Below are 6,560 nucleotides of genomic sequence, written 5' to 3'. Positions count from 1 at the left end.
GAAATTTCTAAGATGTATGTTATAACCATATAAGACATTTTATACCCATTGTAAGCATAGACGGACAGTTGGACCACACTATATTGTCTGTACCTCTGCACCTTTCACTATTTATTATTCGTAAGAAAAATTATAATAATATAAACTTAACAACTTTATTTAAGAAAAATTTATAAAATGTATAAATTGTAAACATGTAGGACATTTCCGCACCCACTATAAACGCGGACGGACAGTTAGTCCATGGGTACTACCTCTCCTATCTCACCAGGATGTCTCCACGTTCCCTTTGTTTCCCACCTATAAATTCTACACCTTTGTATCTTTCACTATGTATTATTTGCACTGAAGATGTGAATACACGAAAGCGCTCTGCTTTGATAGTTTTTCTTCGTGGTCAACCTTGCATATATATATATATTTATACATATATATATATATATTTAAATATATATATATAATATATATATATATTTATATATATATATATATATATTTATATATATATATATATGTATGTATATATATATATATATATATATATATATTATAGTATTTTTAGAAATGACACGTAAGTATAATATGCAAAAAAAAATCGCCAAAGGGTTTTGTAATTTACAAAAATTTGGTGGTGTTGCGGTTCAAGATATTAATATTTGTAAAGGTTTTGTATACGCTTCATCGTCCATGTCAAGTATGCCAAATTGTCCTAGGAGATTTTTCAAGTCTTACAATGATCTAAAAAGAGATAAAGAAATACACATTACGAGGGCTGATAAAAGCAATTGAATCGTCATCTGAAACAAAGCTGATTATATTGAAGAAAAAAAAATGGCAACATTACTAGAGGATGAGGAAACCTATACAAAACTTAGTAAGAATCCCTTAGAGACCATAAACAGTGATTTTAATCGTAGTATTAAAAAACTGTTGAAAGAACATGAACATCTTATCAAACAATTTTCTACCAAGTTCCCATCTTTGCCATATATGTATGGGTTGATCAAAACTCACAAACCGGGTAATCCTGTTAGACACATCATTAGTTCTAATGAGTCCATAACTTACAAACTTTCAAAATGGGTTGTTTCTATCCTGAGCCCTTTGGTAAGTAATATATCTAATTCACATGTTGATGATAATATACACTTCATTAGTATTCTTAAGGATCTAGACATTAACTATGATTTTAAACTAGTTAACTTTGATGTAACTAGTCTCTTCACTCGTATTCCGGTTTTGGATTTATTACTTTACCTTGAAGTTGAACTTACACATGATATGGCACTACCTCCCAAAACCATCAATGAATTGATTAAGTTATGAATAGTTAATAAAAAAATTTTTTAATGATGAATACTATGTACAAAAGTTCGGAATAGCCTTTGGGTTGTCCGTTATCTCCATTACTCAGCAACTTATACATGGAGTTTTTTGAGAGAGAATTATTGCTCAAGATTCTTCCCCCTTTTGTTTTGTGGAAGCGTTAAGTGGATGATATTTTATGCATATGGCCGGTAGATCATAGTTTAGATTCTTTCCTTTGTAAATTAAATGATCTGATTACGTCAATAAAATTCACCATCGAAATGGAAATAGACAATAAGCTACCATTTTCAACATTTTACTACACAGAAGCGAAAGATATTTTAGGTATGATGTTTTTAGAAAAAACATTAATAATTTATCTTGTGTTCATTATTACTCTGCTCACAATGAATAAACTAAGTTTTCTGTCTTCAGGTCTATGTTTCTCAGAGCGTACAGAATTTGCAGCCCTGAGTTTCTGGATAGTGAGGTGAGCAATATATACAGCATTGCATCAGACTTAAAATATCTAGAGCTTTTGGTAGACAGTTCCCACAATATGGCTATAAAAACTTACCATAAAACTTCACAGGAGAAAAATATTTTTTGTAATAAGAACCTTCTAGTGCTTCCATTTTTATGAGACTACCAAAAATTCTCAAGGAATTTAACATAAATGTAGTCTTTAAGAACAATGGCACTTTTAGAAATATCCTAATAAAAATTCTCCACATAATACTGAAGGATGCGTGTGCACCATTCCTTGTCTGCAGTGCGAGAAATTTTACATCGGACAAACTGGCAAACAAGGATTAACCGACACAAATACAGTGTGAGAAGTGGTCAAATATATTGTGGTATTTTTGTTCATGTGATGGACCAAAATCATGTAATTGACTGAAAAAATGCCAGTAAAATAACTTTTTGTAATTCCTTTACTGAAAGGAGCATTATTGAATCAAGCTACATAAACACACTTTTCATCAAAATGTTAATCTAAGCTTAGGTATGTACAGGCTTGATAATGTCATTACAAAGAAAATCGTTGGATGTTATCCTGCCCGGACATTTGGTCTATCTGTGACCTAAGGACTTGAGGACTGTGGGTAATTTTCTCAGGCATGTGTGATTTATCTTTCCATGTTCCTTGCAATACTTTTACTTCTTTATCATATATACTGTCTATGTATCTCCCATACTGTATTCTCTTAATGATGTCTTAAATAGACGAAAACGTTCGGACTACGTTTCTTATTTACTAGTATTTTTTGTGCATATGTACATACGCACATTTGGTCAATCTGTGACCTGAGGACCTGAAGACTGTGGATAATTTTCTCAGGCTTTGATTCATCTTTCCATGCTCCTTGCAGTACTTTTACTTCTGTATTATATATACTGTCTCAGTATCTCCCATACTGTATTCCCTTGATGTCTTAAATATATATATATATATAATATATATATATATATATATATATATATATATATACATATATATATATATATATATATATATACATATATATAGATATGTATCAGATCAGCCATTCTGAGTCCACTGCTGAACAATGGCCTCCATAGCATTTCATGATTTACACGACCACGCCATGCTCTGCCACGTCACTCCTGCAAGCTTCTCGATCTCGTCTATCCACTTTCTGTCTGGTCTTTCTCTTTATGCTTTCTATCCCACAGCGTCCACTCAGTAACACACTTGCTTCATCGCTCATCAGTCGTTCGCACTAACTTAATTCAAATTAATATCTTCCTCGGTGTCCTCGTTAGTTCTTAGAGCTTCGAATCTATTCTTAATTTCTAACTGAAAGTTCTTATTATTATTTTTAACCTATGCAAGGCTTATTTTCTTTCTTAAAATTAGTTTATTTCTCTCGGCTCTGAAATTGAATTTGGCTGTGCAACCTACCATACCTATGTTGAATTTATTTATCACCATAACATTGCTAACGCTTTTGTTCTCATCTCCTAATATGAAGTCCATTTTGTTCTTTGTTGTTCCATTTGGACTTCGACACGTCTATTTACGACATACACACTTTTGGAAGAAAGTGTTCATTATCCTCATGTTGTAGTTCTCTGCAAAGTTGGCTAACATCTCGCATCTGTCATTTCTTTCACCTACTCTAAACTTCCCAATGCACGTCTCATCTCCCATCTTCTTTCCCACTTTAGCATTAAAGTGTCATATTAACAACGTGCACTTAAGTTTTTCTTGATCCATTACCTGACTTAAATCATCATGGAACGACTCAATTTCATTGTCTGAACTTTGTGAAGTTGGTGCATAAACCTGATCTATTTTTATAGTGTACCTTTTACACAGCTTAATCACAATCCAAGTTACCCTGTCTGACAAACTACTGAATTTGACTACGTTACCAGCAGCCTCTCGGTTGATCAAGAATCCTTCTCCACTAAATCTTTGTTTCTCCTTACCTCTATAGTAGAACAGGTGGTGACCATCTTGTAATTGTATCAGCTTTTCTTCCGTTCTTCGGACTTTGCTTGGTCCTACGATGTCCCACTTGATGTTGTCTAGTTCTTCCAATAAATTTTCCAGCCTGTGGTCTTCTGAGAGAGTTTTTATGTTGTAGGTATAGATTTTCATTTTCTTCGTGTTGTTTAATGTCCAAGACTTGCATCTGCTTGGACAGAGCTTACTCACATTCGGTGGCACACTGCCCGTATGCACACGAAGCAATGCGGATGGGCCTTTAGGAGACGATGATCCAATAAGAACGCCCGATTTTCTCTTGGTTGTGCTGTTCATGGTTGCTATGATTTATTTATTTATTTATTTTCATTTATTTATTTATTTATTTATTTATTTATTTATTCAGTAATTTCACCTCCGTGCCAACTGGTTTCTGGTGAGATATTTCTCTGGTGTCACCTTATTCATTATATTTGGTGAAGCCCTATATCTATAGGGTGCCCAATGGTCCACGCCGTCATTATGACGATACCCCATATATCTATGGGGAATTTCCCTGTTCGCTATCAGGGACGTGCCAGTTACCAGCGGGTCCTGCGACTTGTCTGATCTTTCTTACAAAACCTATTCGATATGGGTAACCCTGCAGATATTTCCTCTCTATCGACATACCTTTTGTAGTCATTATAGTAGTGTCTCATCGCTTTATAGAGTAGGTGAAATTAAATTTTCAAATATGTATTTAATGAACTTAGGTATAATTACCCCTTACATTAATGTAGGTATAAGTACCCCTTACATTAGTGCATAATTCTTCAGGGTATTTTGTTCCTTCCATGTATATATATATGGCATACTGAATATTTAGTGAAGATATAGTGAGCTCCAGTGAAGCTCTAATTACTTAATGAAAAATTCTTCTACATTATTCAGCTTGGTATGAAATGAAAGCTTAGAGTCTGGGAAACAAATTCTATTGAATACATTTTATCAAACTAATACCTCTGATTTTTATCAAATTGTGTCTCTGAATAATTAGAAAATGCTAAAAAATTCAGGTTTAATCAATTTTAAAAAATCTATATATATATATATATATATATATATTTACTGTAGAAAATAAAGAGCATGATGTTTTCTTTCAAATGAAACAAAAATTACAAAAATCCATAAAGAGCAACCGAAGATATTACAACAGAAAGAATAAAAACATAATTTACAGGATGGGGAATTTAAAATTTTGCGACCATTTTTCGCGACTATTTGTTTGATGGTTGCGTTGTATAGCAAATTTTCAATTCCCTTTTCTTTGCTGATGAGGTCTGAGGTGAGGGTGACTGGGTGGCGTAGGTGGAGGAGGTTTAAGGTGGGCGTGGCTAGTAGAGGCTTGCGGAGTGCTAGGTGCAGCCGTGCTTCTTACAAAGGATTACAAAGGCGGAGCAAACCGACAGGAGACCTTTTGGTCCATATCTAGGTCGGATGTGAAAAAATTCAAAATAATAATAAATGAATAAATGAAAACTATAATAATGTAAATAACAAATAAAATACATAAACAAATGTAAAGGTATAGTTAAATAAACAAACAGATAAATAGTAAATAACAATAAATTGACATATAACTAATAATTATATAATTAATGAGAATCAAACAGACAAATTATAACAAAACACAAACAAATAATATAAAATAAATGATAATCACTACAGCATCTTGCTTAGGTGTTTATCTAAATGAATCTTAAAGCTTCGAACTGAACTACATTGCACTGCCTCTGCAGGAAGTTTATTCCATTCATTAACTACACGGTTGGCGAAGTTGCTTCTACCCACTTCCAAATTGAATCTATTTCCGGACAGTTTGAGACCATTGTTTCTTGTCTGATTCTCATTCATTGTGAATATTTGGTCACTTTTGATGTTATAATTCCCTTTAGAATTTTAAAGACCTCTATCAAGTCACCTCTGAGTCTACGCCTTTTTAAGGAAAACAGATTCATATGTTTTAGTCGATTTTCGTATGATTTATTTTTGATATTTGGAATCAGTTTTGTGGCTCGCCGTTGTACTTTTTCCAATCTGTTAATGTTTTTAATGAAATTTGGTGACCATACGCAAACAGCATATTCCAAATGTGGACGAACTAACGATTTATATAGCTTGTTAATGAGTGATGGACTTTTGAAGTCAAAAGATCGCGCAATCAGTCCTAGGATCCTATTTGCTTTCTCAGAGGCTAAAATACACTGCTTGGATGATTTGAGATCGTTACTGATAATTACGCCGAGATCTTTTTCACTATTCACTTTTGTTGACAAATTTCCAAATAACTTGTAATCGTACTTACTGTTATTTTTACCTATGTGCATGTCCTTGCTATTTACTTGTGTTAAATTTCTTTAACCGCTTTTCAGGCCATTGCTGTAATTTATCTAAATCTTCTTGAATATCTAATTGGTTTAAGTGATAATTTCCGCACAGTTTTGTATCATCAGCAAATTTGGAAACAGTAGATTTTAGTCCATGGTCTATATCATTTATATATACTATGAATAGAAGTGGTCCAAGAACGGAACCCTGAGGAGCTCCACTTGTAACATTTTTCCATCTAGAAGTTTTCCATTTAAAACAACTCTCTGTTTTCGATCATTTAACCAATTACTAGTCCAACTTAATAGGCTACCACTTATTCCGTGTAAAGCTAATTTAGTAAGTAGTCTTTCGTGTGGGACGGTATCAAAAGCTTCTGCAAAGTCTAGATATATTAAATCTATATTGTTTATTTTGTCATAATTCG

The sequence above is a fragment of the Oratosquilla oratoria genome, chromosome 34 (assembly GCF_046742065.1).
Source record: "Oratosquilla oratoria isolate Oo_2021 chromosome 34, ASM4674206v1, whole genome shotgun sequence".
Lineage (NCBI taxonomy): Eukaryota > Metazoa > Arthropoda > Malacostraca > Stomatopoda > Squillidae > Oratosquilla > Oratosquilla oratoria.
The sequence above is the reverse complement of the archived record's forward strand: the minus strand, read 5'-3'. Positions refer to the sequence as shown.